The sequence below is a fragment of the Amblyomma americanum genome, chromosome 1 (genome assembly GCF_052857255.1).
Source record: "Amblyomma americanum isolate KBUSLIRL-KWMA chromosome 1, ASM5285725v1, whole genome shotgun sequence".
Taxonomy (NCBI): Eukaryota; Metazoa; Arthropoda; class Arachnida; order Ixodida; family Ixodidae; genus Amblyomma; species Amblyomma americanum.
In genome coordinates this window covers 45,959,483-45,976,844 of record NC_135497.1, presented here as the reverse complement: position 1 = coordinate 45,976,844, position 17,362 = coordinate 45,959,483, and the positions used below count along the sequence as shown (strand labels likewise).

At 43.8% G+C, this 17,362-nt stretch overlaps 2 long non-coding RNA genes across 3 annotated transcripts; one reads left to right on the top strand and one right to left on the bottom strand.

Annotated features, from left to right (window-relative positions):
• Positions 1–1,894: 1,894 nt before the first annotated feature.
• LOC144112729 (uncharacterized) lies at positions 1,895–10,845 on the bottom strand. Its single transcript, XR_013310411.1, has 2 exons — positions 10,536–10,845; positions 1,895–2,075 (listed from the first exon to the last, which is right to left on the bottom strand). It is a non-coding gene; the product is annotated as an uncharacterized LOC144112729 (long non-coding RNA).
• Positions 10,846–10,922: 77 nt separating this feature from the next.
• LOC144112728 (uncharacterized) lies at positions 10,923–14,327 on the top strand. Of its 2 annotated transcripts, XR_013310410.1 has the most exons (4): positions 10,923–11,010; positions 11,128–11,297; positions 12,698–12,843; positions 14,240–14,327. It is a non-coding gene; the product is annotated as an uncharacterized LOC144112728 (long non-coding RNA). The 2 variants fall into 2 exon arrangements; XR_013310409.1 differs by lacking the exon at positions 14,240–14,327 and having other exon boundaries at positions 12,698–13,293.
• The last annotated feature ends 3,035 nt before the right edge of the window (positions 14,328–17,362 follow it).

Genomic DNA, 17,362 nt, shown 5'->3' with positions numbered 1-17,362 from the left:
GCTTTCCTCGACGGCCTTGTCGTGACGCTTTGCGCTACCGCGAACAGATGGCGCCACTGCCGCCCTTCAGCGAAAAAGCGTCGTTTGCGGGTTTTGGTTGCCGATCTCTACGTAGACGCTTACGTTTTCGCATCATGTGCGCCTGAACTAAGTAAGTACCATTGTCAAACTTGCTACGATACAAAAGTTACCATAATACGCAAGCTCTGTGTGCAGTTTCACCGCAAACGAGCCAGCGGTTGAGGCGGGGAAATTTTTAAAAGTGTCAGCGATAAAAACGCACAATACTGTATATGGCCACGTACCAATGCTCAGGTATTGGTTTGGTTTATGGGGGTTTAACGTCCCAAAGCGACTCAGGCTACGAGAGACGCCGTAGTGAAGGGCTCCGGGAATTTCGACCTGGGGTTATTTAATGTGCGCTGACATCGCACAGTCCACGGGCCTCTAGAATTTCGCCTCCATCGAAATTCGACCTCCGCGGCCGGGATGGCACCCGCGTCTTTCGGGCCAGCAGCCGAGCGCCATAACCACTCAGACACCGCGGCGGCTCTGGTCAGGCATTCGACGTCTCGATACTTCAAACTATTAAGTGACCGAAAATTTGTTCAAACTATGCTGATTAGAAACAAAGGGTAAAGGCGCAGCTTTGTCGCACTGAAATACGCGATTTTGACGGAAGCGAAGTGCCAGTTTGTAAATACCGCAGGTTGGAATTAAGAGATTTCCCTGTCTGTGTACAGTACACACCTTACATACCCCTCTGGCAATAATGGCCCTCAGCAGCTGTGATAAGTTAGAAGAAAAAAATTAATCTGACATTAACAGGTGATGCAACTTCACTCAACCACATAGCTCAAGCCACTGTTCTGCTTGAGGAAAGATAGGACACAACAGTAAGAGAAGACCATAAATCTATAATAAGAGAAGACTATAATATAAAAAAGACTATAAAAGCTTGATATTACCCAGTTTGTGCACCCGAAGCACAAATCATGAAAATCAGGTCAAGTCCAGTTCCTGCTCAAAAAGTGCCTTCAAGAGGATGTAATTTTCCAGTCCAACAGTCTGAAGCTACCGTATAGAAACTGGCAGACGTCTTGAACCTGAAGGCAATAAATTAACTGGCCGTGTGATGGTTTCCATGTCATGTTGCATGGCATGAATTACTGCGGAAGACATCGTTTTCTTTATGCTCTTTTACAGTGCAGTTTCGGGTAATGCCAATTTCACAAACTGCCAGCAAGAGCCCAGCACTACAGAATCCGCCTCGTTTGCAGCGAGTTGCAATCCCAGTAGCACTGCTAGGGCTGTTATCTTTGTAAAATACCTACGATGAACATTCAATTCAAAGGGCCTAGATTATAATGTTCAGCAAGAGCTTCTCTAGCACTGTCATCGCTCAAGTGCTGAATGAGGTGGTGGTATGGGTACAAGCATCCCACTCAGTGATGATGCAATTAGAAAAGTCACTACCCTCCTGTAATAAAGTTGAAACTGGCCCCTCCTATGCAATAAAAGTAGGCACATGCAGTGCCCACAATCATCCTGTTCATTCCCTGATTTACATTTTCAGTGGGCTTCAGCAGCCGTTTAAGTTGTCTCAAAGCAGTATGTTAGTGAAATTTCTTTGTTTTCATTAGCTTTGTGGAGCATTTTCTGCTGCAATGGCATAAACAGGAAGGCACTATGCGGTTCTGCAGGAACACTTCAGACTGTGATGCGACACACGGCCAGCACTTACCTCAAATATGAGTAGGTTACTCAGAGGAAACAATGTGGTGGTTGGGTATAATCTTAAAAAAATAAAATTGCTTTGTCAAACGGTTTTTCCATACGGCCAACGAAGTTGTTACTCATTTATTCATACACTTCATTAATTACTAACAAGGCGTGTCAGTAGGAATACTTTATTTGGCAAGGAAGTCCTGGCCGACGTGGGCCTAATGCGACTGCCTGTACGCCAAGGTGCAGACTTGTGGGCACATTCTTGAGCCAGTAGCCTGGAACGGGGAATAGGAGCCTTGGACCAGAGAATGCCGCGCCATGCAAGGTCGGCTGCTGCAGTCCCTCCACTAGTATCAGTCATACACAGGGTTGGATGCCATGAAAAGAGAAAAAGTATGCAAGCTCAGAACAATAAAATGCAACTAATAAACCACTAAGAGAAACCCACAAACAAATACACAAGTAATGGAATGCATATGAAGGAAAAAAGATAAAGACATCTCCCAACAGGCTACAGCAGCAGCCCACGCACTCCTGTAGTGGCTTTGCGTATGGACACTAGAAAGATCCTAAAAAAAAAAGGATAAAAGGAACATTGTTCAAGATGTGCCAGAGAAACCACACACAAAAAGAAGTGTGTACAATGCAGAGACCAAGAATGAATAAAAATAGTCAAGACAAACAATGAAAGAGTTTCTGAAAGGCTTCTGAAGCTGGCACACAGGAGGTCACAAGCTCCATATGTTAAACCCAAAACCTTAAAGGGGCGAAGACATCAAATTTTTGGTTGGAGTGTTCTTAGTTTCAAACATTGCATACTCCCACCCAGCATGTGATACGTGCTCTGCAATTCAAATATGCACATTAAATATTATCGCATTATTTATACTGAGCGATTTCGGTTTCTGAGTGTCGGGGTGCATTATGACGTCACTCCCAAGGAAGAGCAGCAACCCTGGTCATGTGGGCTCCAAAAGTAGTGACACAGGAACCGCTGCATCATCTGGTCTCGTACACATGCTGTGCATATCAGGGCCTTTCGAAATGCCGGCCAGTACTGCGATATGCTTTATTTTCGACTAGTTCAAATTATAAAACAGATATTTGAAATTACAACGCAAACATGTTTCCACAAAATGCAGTGATGAAAAGACACATGTCATTCCTCTTCATAATTTATCGCATCCTAAAGCTTATTGAGCATCTCAATGAATGAGGAAAAATCATGTAGAATGGTACAATTAGTCTGAGCCATAACTGTGTTCAGGAAAAAACATGACAGCTTGACTTTGTAAGTCGCTGAACAACAATCTTTCGACTGTTCATTTCTCGGCCTTTTGGCAAAGATCATAGCACTGAAGCGCGGCCTCGTGGTAGAGCATCCGCCTCACATTCGGGAGGTGCTGTGTTTGATTCCCAGTGCCGCCGGGTACCCACCGGTTTTATTTTATTTTTTTATTTTTATTTATTGATACTGTCAGCCGTAGGCCGTTACAGGGTGAAAACAGATACATATATGTAAGTTATGTCACACAGCCACAAGTATGAACAGTGCACAATTCAAAATAGTCAAATTGAAAACGACAGTCATCGCAACACAGCTGTCCTGCACTGCAGATACAGACCTAAAGCACAAACGCTAGCGGGTAAATATTTTAGCTTACAACCATAAAATAGCAGTAGGGAAACAAAACGTATGAAAAGAAAAACAAAATTACAAGGATGTCTATTCAGGTAAGTGACGGTACAAGCAATTTTCAAATTGGGGGAGATTGTCTATTTGCAGAAAGGTCTGAGGCAGGGAATTCCACTCTGTTATTGTTCTGGGGAAAAAGGAGTATTTAAAACAGTTAATACGGGCCATCATGGGTGTAATCTGGTAACTGTGGGAGCTTCTCACAGGGCGACACGAACGCTGTTGCAAATAGCAGCTTGTGTTTAAGTTGAAGTGATTATTGCGCAAAAGATAAAGAAATTTTAGCCTGGCGATCTTCCTTCGTTTTGACAGTGAAGGAAGTTGTAATTCTTGCAGCATGTCAGTCACGGAATCAGTATATCTATATTTTGACAGAATGAACCTGGCGGCCCTTCTTTGAACTTTTTCAATCTTATACGTTTGATTTGACTGATACGGATCCCATATGACGCTTGCATATTCCAGTGTCGGACGTACCAGCGCGAGATAGGCAGTTAGTTTTGCTTTTGTGGATGCAAGTTTCAGTTTTCTTCTAAGGTACCACAACTTAGTTTCAGCTTTTGAACATATGTTGTCAATATGTAAATTCCAACTTAGATTAGATGATATAGTGACACCTAAATACTTAAAGGAGTTGACACATGTTATATTCCGCCCATCTATTTCATAACCAAATGAAAAAATATTTTTGGTTTTGTTTGTCAGTGTAATATATGATGTTTTCGTATAATTAATTTTCATTCTAGAAGCTGCGCACCATTGATTAATGGAGTTCAACACCAAATTTAATGTGAGCTGGTCTTCTGGCTTTGATATGATTGAGTATATTAAACAGTCATCCGCAAATAGCCGGACTGTTATTTGAGGAGGAAGTGAGACTGCGATGTTGTTAACATAGCATAAAAATAATATGGGCCCCAGCACAGACCCCTGAGGGACACCTGAGGGTACACCCAGGACGTCAGATTTCGCACCGTCTACCTCCACATGCTGGGTTCTATTAGTAAGGTAAGCTTTAATCCAGTACACAATATCTGTGTTTATGCCTAAGTCAATGAGCCTGTTAAGAAGTTCATCATGGGGTACACGGTCGAATGCTTTAGACATGTCTAGGCAAACTGCATCCACTTGGTCTCTGTTGTTTAAGGCTTTTGAAAAATCATGCAGTGTTTCAACAAGTTGGGTAACAGTAGAGAGCTTCCGCCTGAAACCATGTTGATTGGGATTTAGTTTGTTCGTGTCCTCAAGATATTTGGATAAGCAGTTTGCCACGACGTGCTCAAGCATCTTGCAACAGGAGCAGGTGATAGAAATAGGTCTGTAATTGTCGGGAACATGCTTGCTTCCAGATTTGTGTACTGGAACTATCCTAGCCTGCAGCCAGTCATTTGGCAAGGAATGTTGCTTCAGTGATGCATTGAATATGATAATTAAATATTTTGCGATCCATTCCGCGTATCTTCTTAGGAACTCATTAGGAATAGAATCAGGACCGGAAGACTTTTTTGTATCTAAATTAAGGAGGAGGGAAAATATTCCTTCATGGGACAATGTAATAGCGGGTGTGTCAGACGGTTTGGAGCATAATCCGCTTATTGAATTCTGGGGCATAGAGTTAGAAGGGCTAAATACAGAATGAAAATAGGCATTACATCTGTTAGCGATTTCTGATTTATCAGTAACAACACAACCATCCACTGTAAGAAACTCCATTTTGTCCCTCGAGGGTGAAAGGTGACGCCAAAAACGCTGTGGGGAGGTTTTCATAAATTGGGTGAGCTTTTCGGAAAAATACCTATCTTTTGCTGTCAATAACTTCTCTTTAAGTATCGAAGATAGGTGCGAAATTTCATTTTGATTCCTTACTCTGTTGCGTTTTCTCCGCTTTATCCTTCGCTTTAGCTGGATTATCTCACGATTTATCCAAGGGTTACGTTTCTTTATCGTTTTTTGACGTTGCGGAACAAACTTTTGCAGGCAGTACCTGATTATATTTTTAAACCTCTCCCACAAAGTGTTGACGTCATCCTCCCCGTGGTAAGAATCCAAGGTCATTTCCAAGTAGTCTATGATGCTGACATCATCAGCATTCGAAAAATCGTTAACAGAAATAGTTAGCCTTTTCGTTTTTTCCGGTGGTCTAAGCCGTTTGAAAGAAACTAAAACAAGGTTATGGTCAGAAAGCCCTTCCTTAACGGACACATCATATTCAGTTATTTTGCTGTTTACAAAAACCAAGTCCAGTATTGATTCCGTACTTGCTCCAATCCTTGTTGTGCGTTTGACAATTTGCGTGAGATCATTATTAAAAGCAATGTCTAATATGACCTCACAGTGTTTAGCATCAGTTGTGCCTGCATCAAGTGACTCCCAAGATATACTAGGCAAATTGAAATCACCGGCAATGATCACACTTGCGTTTCTAGGTACATTATTTGAAACGTATTCTTGTAACGATTCAAGAAATGTAATAGGGGCACTGGGGGGTCGATATACTGCGGCAATAACACAAGAAGAAACACCAACTTTTATCCGGCACCAGATGCTCTCCGTGTTAGGGCAATCCTTCATAAGAACAAATTCGATTCCTTCTTTAAAAATAAGCGCCACACCACCACCGCGCGTGTCACGATCCTTACGTATCATTCGATACGTAGGTGGTACTATCTCACTATCAGTTATTTCAGGACGCAACCATGTTTCTGTTACTGCAATGACATCTGGCTGGTAAAGCATGATAATGTGTTCTAGCTCAGTAGTTTCATTCAGGAGACTGCGTGCATTCAAATTTATCAATGTAAAATTTCTTTCTTTTGTCCCAAACTGTCATTCGTTTTTATTAACAGTAGCAAGCGTGCGTTCTACCCTCACGCGGCAGTGGTTGTCGTCATCCCAGACAAATTCCTCTTTTCAATAAAAAGCCTGTCATGCTCGAGCCGAATCTTTGCGCCATTGTCCTTCTCATGCTGTGCACTTGCCCACAGTTTCTTACGCTTATGTAAAGTCGCCTGGGAATAATCATGTGATAAAGAAGTATTGCTGCCCTTTAGTTTCTTGCAGTTCCTAAATAAATTCATTTTTTCATTGTAGTCGAAGAAACGAACGATCACTGGGCGCACCTTGTCCACACCCCTCTTTCCGAGCCTGTGTATCCGTTCTACCGTGTTAACTCTGACACCAAGGCGTTCGTGAAACACATCGTCCAATACTTTCTTCTTAAGTTCGACGCTAGTTTCACTATCAGTTTCCGATATTCCGAATACGAGAAGATTATTTCGTCGGCCTCGGTCTTCCATCTCGACTATTTTCTGTTGCTGTGAACGGATAGTTACTCCCAGGTCATGCACCAATGCTTCTAGTTTTTCTTCTTTTTTGCGCATATTCAATAAATTGCTCTCAATTTCTAGCATCTTCTCATTCACTTTATCAAATTGCTGGGAAAGCAAACTCTGGTTTTCTTTAACTTGCCTCATATCCTCAATGAGCGCTTTCTGTCCTTTCAAGAGCTCACTGAACATTTTTTCGACAGTATCAGGCCCAGGATTTTGCTCAACATCACCAGCAAGTATCAACAACAATGAGATACATTCCAGTACAAGATCAACACACACTGTGGGGCACGGCAGAACAATAATGAACCTATCATCACTTCTAAAACATTTTTGTTGTTTACTAACCTGTAAGAACAGGACAAAAGGTTCAGCTGGCTTCATTCTGAAGGCCTCGCCGTGCCCACACGAATGCTCGATGAAGACTGAGCTTAAATAGCCAGTGCGGTCCGTTATCATCGACGAAGTTGTAGTCCCAGGGAGCGCATGCGCCAGTCCGTTCCATGTGGTAGCTTTCCACGCAGGCAGCCGCAAAAGATGACCATCGTAGCTGTCGGCAACATAGCACGTACTTGAGGCGTCATGAGATTTCGCCGCCATGGTGCTCAGCTCATCTAGGGTGAGATGCTTGGGAGAAGGGTCTTCGACCAAACCGTTGCCTTGACGGATCAGAGATAAGTTCCGGCGTCAAACAACCCTAAATCCATCTGGTGCGGTAGAAGTCCCATCTTTTTTTTTTAAACCAGTCATGCACACCTGCCGATGCGTGTGAGCCAGCCACAACGGTAGCAAGAAAATACCGCTGCACTTTGCTCGAAGGAGGTTTGTGAGCGGAGAGAGCTATGGCACATCTGTCTTGAGGCTAGAGAAGTGAACGTTAAGTTTTGTAACTGGCACAAGGCGAGAGATTTGGACTGCGGGTTTTAACCACGTGGTGACATTTTTGTGTCCGCATTTGACGGGAATTTTGAGGCGCAGGCTATCCTTCCTACACAGTGCACCCCTGCAGAGCTGAGCACTAGGCCGGGAGCCGCCTGTTCCCATTGGATTAATTGGCTGGTGGACCGGAGGCCGCGGGAATCGTACCCACGACCTCCCATAGTCGAGGCGAGCACTCAAGCACGAGCCCACGGCTGCGGTGGAGATGCTCTTGTCACAGTTCAGACACTGAAAAGGCGTATGACGTGATGTGGCATTGTTGAGAAACATTAATGACACAAAAAATCGATGAACAGCAGCTTAAAGGGACACTGAGCAGAAATTGAAGTTGGCTTGTATCGATAAAATACCAGCTCCTGATCACAAGAACGCCACTCTTACTGAAAACAAAGCTCTTGTAAGGTAGAAAATAGCAAGAACCAAAATACAGGTATCGCCGCCACAGGTCGATCTCGCAAGTACAAGCGTGCTGACGTCATAGGACAAGAGACGCCACCTTGGAGGAATTGTCCTGCCTAGATGGAGGTCGCGAATCTTTGAGGCTATCGAAGGAAGGTTGCACGGTTCAATATTAAAGTAAGTTTTGTTTTAAAACCAACAGTGCACTTTTATCACACAAGGAAGACAGACAAAAGGCAACCTGAATGTTGGAAGCAAAGAAAACTGATGCTTGGCGGCGCCACAGGCAGCCAGGAGAGTTTCGATTTGATATGGGGCTTTGCGTCTATGCGCTTTGCGTGCCCCGAGGCTTTGTTTTTGACGTGCCTCGATTTACAAGCGCCGAACAGCAGAGGAACTCCAAGTGCTAGTTAACCTTTGAAGGAGCTTGTTAAGGCTGGTCAGGTGATCGCCACAGCCGATGAAAAACTATGATGGCACGATGGTCGGTGATCGTAGAAGGCCGTTCACAGTATAAAGAGCACTTGTGCTCTTCGCACGCTCGCTCGGCTAAACATTCCCGGCTGTGCCAGGCAACTTCAAACTACTTAACGGAAATCGTTTATTAGGGACGGGAGATAAGGTACAAGGCAGTTAAGAAAAATTGCTGACGGCCTAGTGCTGTTAGATTTTGCTATCAGATTTTGCTAACAAAAAAAAATTGATAGAGCTCTTCTCAGTGTCCCTTTAAGCTACAACAAGAGTGAGAGCATTAACAAGACGACCTCTTCCACTCTCCCTTGTGACACCTCCAGCTGTGGAATGCTGCCCCAGATGCAGCATTCTTGATGGGACATGGCCCACTTAACTCTTGTGCATGGGTTTCACCACACTGGAATCCCTGGCCGTAACGGACCCAGAGATGCTGACACATTTCAACTAGGAATCCGTGCAGGAATTTCAGCAGCTGTTTCCCTTCTCACTAGATGAAAAATGCCCGGGCGATCCGGAGTCCTAGATTTGGAAGTCTGTTAAAATTATGCTCACAAGTTCTTGCTTTCTTTTAATGGTTCATAAGAGTGGTGGCCATATGTGCTGACATTACATGTGCTTTCACAAAAGAAACAAACAACTCTACTTTGAAAAAATTCTGGAAAATTTCTAAACGGAACACACTGCATGCTTTCAGGGGCTCCATACACTGCTGATTGTACTGCAAAAGAATACTTCAGGCTTTCAAGAAGGAACCCTTGAACAAGAGGGCTGAAAGGTTGGTTTGCTCATCACTGAGAAGCACTGCCTTTTACTGCCTTTCCAATGAAGGCACACTCTGGCATCCCTTTCGATAGCAGCAATGCCACAGGACAAGCATCAAGCGATTTCCACAAAAAGAAACAGCTTTTTACGACCTCGTCATCACAGCTCGAACCGCAGAGAAACTAGCCTCTATTTGTTTCTGCAACAGCCTACAAGATTGACGGGGCCTGAGAGCAAGATTTACAGATCGATTTTGATGCCACACTGGAGTGGCGTGGCACCTCGCATCAGTATACTGAAAGTGCATGAATTCTGCACATTACTATGACTACGGCTTATTCCACAGAAAATACTTTTGAATGTAGCTGTGTCTATTCATATGCACCAGACCAAATTTAATGAGCAGTGTGGCAACCTGTACAGAGCGAACCAGTATACACAATGCTCACTTAATTGAAGACAAGAAAAAGACAGCTAGAACAGACAGGCTGCCATGCCTAATACTCATTAGAAGCAAAAATATGTCATGCCAATAAGAACGGACCGTGTGCTGGACACTCGCAGTATCGTTAAAACTCGCAGCAGACCTCTGCGTTAATTTCAGCCTGTCCTTTTCCGAGACTTGACCACTTTCTTGATGGTATCCCTCACAACTCGCCGATTTTTCCAGGTAAACGAAATTCCTCTTGACAATTGTAGGTTGCTAGACACCCTTTAAAACCGTCACAGCCCTTCAAAGAAATACAGTAGAACCTTGCTGTTCTGTTCTTGGTTCGTGTAATCTGCAGTATCACAAAACGAAAAATTATGCGTGTTGTGCTATTTTTATTCACAATACAAATTCTGGATAACTTTTCGAAGCGATTCCCTGGTATACATGTCCATAATTTTGCCAAATTGTGACCATATGATGCATTCAGAGACCAAGAGAAAATACCAGCCAAGCTAGTCATCATTTTTGGATGCTTTGCCCACACGCACCTGAGCACTGCGGAAGACGCCGCTGCTGCCCTGCACAAAGGCAAGGACACAAAGCATCTTAAGAGCAGCTGCGGCTCTTCCACAATGCTCAAGTGTAAGGGGACAAAGTATCTGAGAACGGTAAGAAATAGTTGACGGACTGGACATGCCATGAAACTTCACCCCCATGGAAAACAAAAATATGGAAACAACTTGCAAACGCTAGATAGCAAGAACAAATTACTCACGTGCAACACGATCGCACACTCCTCCCGCCGACCGGCCGTAGTGCTACTAAAGCAATGCTCAACTCGGCTCAAACATGAACAGGAAAAAAAAAAAAAAGCCGATGTGAAGTTTTTTGGTCAAACCAGATTCGACGTCATGGGTTGAAATAATGCTTGCGTTATTTCGACCTGGTTGTAAGCGAGGCAGGATTGGCTGTGAGCGCCCGTACGTCATGTTCGGCGATGTGTCGCGTTTGTCAAGAAAACTTAGCGAATGTTGCAGATTGTTGTTACAAGTGATGTTTTCTACGAGAAAAAAATAATTTCGAAGCACAGACATTGAAGTACAGCACTTGTTGTCATGACAACGATGGGACGCCAGCACAGGCGCCTGCTTGCAAATGGTGCCTCTCTGCCAAGGGTCAATGCGCGCCGCTCGGTTGACTTGCACCTTGTGCACGGTCTTTTTACTTCGCTAGCTCGGCAGACACAAACGGTAAGTGCAGTTCCATTCATAAGGTCTGTGGCGCGCTCCTTTTCTTTCGCGAGGAGGGAACGGTGCATTGGAAAGGTGCTCAGTGAGAGTTGCACGACTCAGGATGCCGTTTCGCAGGTTGCTCGTTCACCACGAGAGGCCACAAGAGAATAGGTTCGAGAGCCCAATTATCCCAGCCCGCAGGAAGCACGGTCGCTCAGCTCGCCGAGAGTAGTTCTCATCTAAGAACAAAAGGCCTGATCCAAGTATTATGTAAAGCACGCGCAATACAGCAGCATAGCACTAAGGTGGGTTAATTTCTGTATATTTTGTTCCATGCCTATGTATGCATAGTAAGCTGATTCTTGGATGCACGCTGGCTTCGGCAGTGTGGTCACTAGGGTGCACGGCCAAGATTTAAAGTTGTCTCTTTGAGGCATAACCCTCTTGATTGCGCTATGCGAAATGCATCGAAATGTAGCGAAATGTAGTAGCAGGTCTGAGCATAGCTAGAAAAAGGTGGGGGGGGGGGATATGGCAGACATGTATGACAATAAACCTGTATGTATATTGTGTGGCATCTGTCGCCGTCCATTCTGTGATGTGCGACGTTATAGGAAGTTTACGCTTAGTCAGGCATGTTATTGTCTTTTCGTCAACTTCCTTGACAACTATTTTGTTTTGAAAATAAAAACTCAACTTCGGCTTCGCGTGTGCCTTCTTCACGCGACACCACTGCTCTATGGTGAAGCCACCCTACCAAGTTATAAAGCCATCATGTTGCAGCGTCAAGAAAATGGTTCTGAAATTTTGAAAGAGGTCAGAAGTGCCCGTTTTTGTAGCGTCCGCATGTGGGATATGGGTGCGCCGGACCGGGGACCACCACTGTCCACACCGGTTCGTAAACATAGGCCCTGAAGTTTAATTTCATAACAAAAATGAGTATGGCTGCAAAAACAAAAATCTGCGTGGATTTGGAAGGATTTCATGCACACCTTTGCAGAAGAACTGAGGATTGGGCGAGTTGGTGGTTATCCATCGCATTAAAAACCAGCGTTAAAACACACACAAGAGGACGAGACGAGAGACACGGAAGGCGCTGAACTTACAACTGAATTTTATTCGACAGTAAGAAGTCAATTTATACAATACACACACACATGTAAGATTGTGCCGTCAAACGCAGATGTACTGTAATCACCCAAATGCGATAAACCCCCCCCCCCTAAAAAAAAAATTAAACAAATTTCCAAGGCAGATGCGCTATCATCAACCCTGCTACCCACAATGAAGACACCAAAAAAAACATTAAACAAATTTCTAAGGCAGGTGCGCTATCATCAATCCCGCTACCCACAATGAAGGCACTTCATTGTGGGTAGCGGGGTATATATGTAGCCTTCAGCATCTGTCATAATGTGTTTCGGTATATACATGACAAAGCGTGCCTGGAGTCCTGTTCATTCTGTCAGGAATTGTTAGGATGCTCAAATACCCGAGATGCAGTGCGTGCAGTGAAATAGTCTCTGCTTTAATGCCTGTAATGACTTGACCCGAGTTTATTTGGTTCTGTATGAGTCCGACAATTTCTTGCATTTATTCTTTGCTGTGAACTTCTTTGTTCAGAGTCTAACCATGCGGAATACCCTTCAAACCGGTCTTGGTTGCTTCGGTTGTGTCTTTGCATTGTTGTTTTATCATTTCTCAGGGCAAAGTTCTCAACAGGCTTCTTGAGTGACGCACTGCGCTCCACTGCTCCACACCCAAGGCATCTTACATTCTTAATGACTTCATCATTAAATGCTGTAATGCTTCTGTGTCGCCAATGAACAGAATGGTTGCTAGCCATAGCAGGTGAGTTGTGATCATTTAGAGCAAGTTCTTTTCTCCTAGACTGCTCATTAACTAGGTCAGGTGCACTGTGGTCATTTTCTTCAGTAAAGGAAAGACTCCTCATATCTCCTGCTTTTCCAGTGCAGTAGCTTTTTTATGACTTTTGATAGAGCTTCATTGCTATGTATTGAAGCTTCATACTGATCCCAGGAGCTATAGTCATGAGCATAGTTCCATCAAACCTGCTGATTTCTGGTCTAAAAAGTTTGCCTATTGGCCTCGCTTCTCTCTGATGCATCCTGAGAGCTTCAATAGCGAACTGATGCACGTGGATTTTAGTTGGTAGCATGTTGCAGTTCCGCATTCCTTCGCATCACATTAATCTATAACAGATGGAGGCGCAGCTTCCAGCTGCTTTTGGAGCTTGGCTCCTAGCTCCCAGTCATCAGGCGCTCTTTGTTTTCATATTCCGCATTGGGTGGGGATGCCTCTATCAAAAGAATGGTCAGATTAACATGCAGCTCAACTACGGATTTGGATAGGGAGGATGGCGGGTTGCCAAGATTTCAATTACTGTTGCAATGCCAGCTGAGTGCCGTGCACGACAAAGCTTTTCAAGTTGAAGAGAAAAGTGCACAGGTAATGCTGGTACGAAATACCGTCAGTGCTCGGTGTTTGTCGCTCCAGTGCAGAAACTGGTTGTCTTCTTCTTCAAGGACGTCGGGTCCTGGCTGCAGGCAGTGTAAAGTTCTACACTTTCAGTGTTCTCGGTAGCAGCTTCTGTAGTGGTCTTCAGCTCTCCATTCATGCCTGCAGAGTTCTGGGTTTTTGGTACCATCCTTCTGGGAAGTGACCATAGTTCAAGACCCACAAGGGACACCAAGGCAGAGCTATTGACTGGAACCTTAAATGGCTACTGAAGAGAGATGATAGGGTACGTTAGAAGTGCTAGCTGCAACGAGAGCTTCACCTCTTCTGTGATGTTCAGTTCATCGGTACCAATTTCCAACTAAGCTCTCTGCAGTGAGTGCCTTTGCAACTGGGGCCATGTGTCGTACTATTTTCTGCCTTGTCGGCGCTGTGCCCACCTCTCTTCCTCTCTCAGTGCTTCTCTGTTCTCTCCAACAATTGTTTCTTTTGTCAATTAAATTAGTCTGCACAGATCCTTCGATTTGTCAGCAAAGTTTTCACCTCTTGGCTTGACCAAGCTTACCTGCCAGCTGGTACATCTGGTCATATTTGGCATAACCATGGATCCAGATTGTTCAGGGCTATGAACCAACCCCATTACAAGTCTTGGGGGAATGTATGGTGTGTGGATAAAAATGTCCACTATTTGTTTGAGCTAGCATGATGGGTGCATTTCGAGCATATTTGATTATTGTGGTTGGCTCAGAATTGTGCCTTTACTGTGCAGGACGTGGATGAAAAATTTGCTCGGGATTCTCTCCAAATTCGGCTAGCTGGCACTGAACCAGAGCTGGTGCAAGCAGTGCTTGCACTTGGCAAGGTGAGTGCACTGTGTCAGCTGTTACATGCATTGCATTTATATTTATTTATTTATTTATTTATACACAGTACCTACAGCGCCCTCATTGGGGCATTATTGTAGGGGGGAAACATCATAAATAAGAACAAACATCTAGTACATAATAAATTAGGCAAATGATGCGGTCTACACAGAAAATACAATAAACCCATGCACACGGAAGCAAAAACAAAGAAACAAACAAAATAAAAACCATAGTAGAAAGGCCAACATACCCTAAACACACACATACACACACAAAAAAAAGATACATTTTAAAATACAGCACTGCTTAAAACATAATACACTCGGACAAGAATTATTGCACTTATATTGACAGGTGGCTTTGCAAATCGGTCAGAAACGATGTAGGAGGAGCGGTAGCGACCCGCGAAGGGAGACAGTTCCAATCATGCACTGTTCGTGGGAAAAAACTATATTTGAATACGTTTATACGGCAATTGTACTCGCGCACCTTAAGTGGGTGGTCAGTGCGGGCGGAAATGTAGCTGGGTTCACTAATGTATTTCTCTTTTGGAATTCCAGTTTTATTATTAAGCACATTATAAAAGAAAGAGAGTCTCAAATATTTGCGCCTGTTTTCAAGTAATGGCCATCCCAACTTCTCGCGCAAACCAGAAGAACTTTTTTGGAAATTGTAATCGGCGGACACAAACCTAGCAGCCCGTTTCTGGACGCGCTCCAGCTCCTCAATATTCAGTTTTGTATGCGGGTCCCAAACCGCGGAAGCATACTCAAGTATCGGACGTACAGTAGACATGTATAATGTCTCCTTCAGCGTAAGGGGAGCGTCCTTAAAGTTACGTCTGAGAAAGTTTAATGTGCGACTGGCTTTAGCAGATATGTAATTTACGTGTGTATTCCATGATAGGTCAGTAGAAAAAAAGACTCCCAAGTACTTATAAGTTGAAACTGCGGATAATTCAGTGCTACCAAGGAAATAGTCTGTTTGGAGGAATTGTTTCTTTTTTGTAAACCGGACCAGATTACATTTGGAGATGTTTAGCGCCATATTCCAGTTGTTGCACCAAGAGAATACAGAGTTGAGGTCATGCTGTAGTGAAATTGCATCTGCTTCAGAAGAAATATTGCGGTAGATACAACAGTCATCAGCATAAAGTCTGATTATACTTGAAATGTTACTAGTGAGGTCATTTATAAAAATGAGAAATAGAAGAGGGCCCAAAACCGACCCCTGCGGAACACCTGAAGTTACACCCACACTTTCCGAGCTGACACCGTCGATAACCACGCACTGTCTCCTTTCCGCAAGATACGCCTCAATCCAGGATAAGAGTGAGGTAGGAATATTTAATTTTGAAAGCTTCTGTAACAATAGGTTGTGAGCAACTAAATCGAACGCTTTTCGAAAATCTAAAAATATACAATCTACCTGACCGGCGGAGTTTAAGGAAACAGAAATGTCATGTGTGAATTCCACGAGCTGCGTTTCACATGAGAAGCCGGACCTAAATCTATGTTGTGTCGAACAGAAAAAACTATTGTTTTGTAGATGGCTAATTAACTGAGTATAAATGACATGTTCCAGTGTTTTGCACGACACGCTCGTCAGCGATATGGGCCTATAGTTACATGTTTTAGTTTTATCACCACTCTTATGAATCGGAACGACATTGGCACTTCTCCAGTCAAGGGGCAAAGAAGAATTCTCTAACGATTTCTGAAATAATGCAACGAGATACGGGGCAACTGAAGCTGCACAATTTTTCAAAACGTAATTGGAAATGTTGTCAGGCCCTGGTGCTGATGTAACTTTAATTTTCTGTAATAAAAGCATGATCCCCCGTTCAGAAATTTCAACGTCATTCATTCTAGTCAGGGTGCTGGAAAATTGAAAGTCAGTATGTGTATTAATGGGATCGGAAAACACCGATTGGAAATAAAGATTGAAACTTCTCGCTTTACCTTTTGAATCCCTTCCAAAATCAGTTGCGTCTAGTATATCAGGCGCAGAGACCCTGCTGTTTCTCTTATTTTTAACATATTTCCAGACTGCCTTTGGGTTTGTATTTAGTTGTTGGCCTAGTGTGCTGAAGTATGCCCTTTTCGCTTTACGGATTTCTTTCGATAAGTTCTTAGTTTGCTTTTTCATCTCGGAGTACAAAGTTAGTGCGGGCGTATCACAATATCTGCGAAAGAGCCGTTTCCGCCGGTTGATCATTGCCCGCAGCTGTCTATTCATCCAATGCATATCGTCACGACGCTTGGCTGAAATCAAGCGGGATGGGATGAAAGTCTGCGTCAGTGACAAAATTTTAGTTTTAAACAAGTTCCAGAAGGAATCAATATTCAGGGATGGCTGATGTGAAAGAAACTCAGGAAAAAATGCGTCGAGTTCCTGTGATAGCGAAGCATAATCCCCTTTTTCATAAAAAGACACTTTGCGTGGTTGGGTGTGGTGGGTCTTCACAGCATTACAGGATACTTTTGCTAAAACTACATCATGGTCGCTTATGCCTGGCAGCGTTATGACAGACGAGACTAGGCTAGGGTCATTGCAGAAAAACAAGTCTAGCACATTAGCACTGGTAAGGCCGAGTCTGGTAGGGGTTTGAACAAACTGAAATAATGAGTGAGCACCAATTACTTCACGGAAAGCGGTATACAAGAGGGATGCAGTGCGAATTATTGGTTTAAAACGACCATTCTACGCTGGGCATATTAAAATCACCGGCAAGGATAATATGTGTTGCGTCTAAGGCTAATAATGTGTTGCTAAGTTCAAAAAAAGGCTGTGCGCAGGTTGAACCAGGCGTCCTATAAAAAGAGCCAATTGCCAAAGAAGTACCATCGCCCAGCCGTACCCTGCACCAGACAGCTTCAGAGGAATCGTTGTCTAAGTTAACAGACACGCTTCTCAAACTGCTATGAACGAGGATGAACACACCACCACCGCGTACATTGCGATCCTTCCTATACGTGGTATAGGATGGAGGAAATATTTCACCATCACTTATGTTGCTGTCCAGC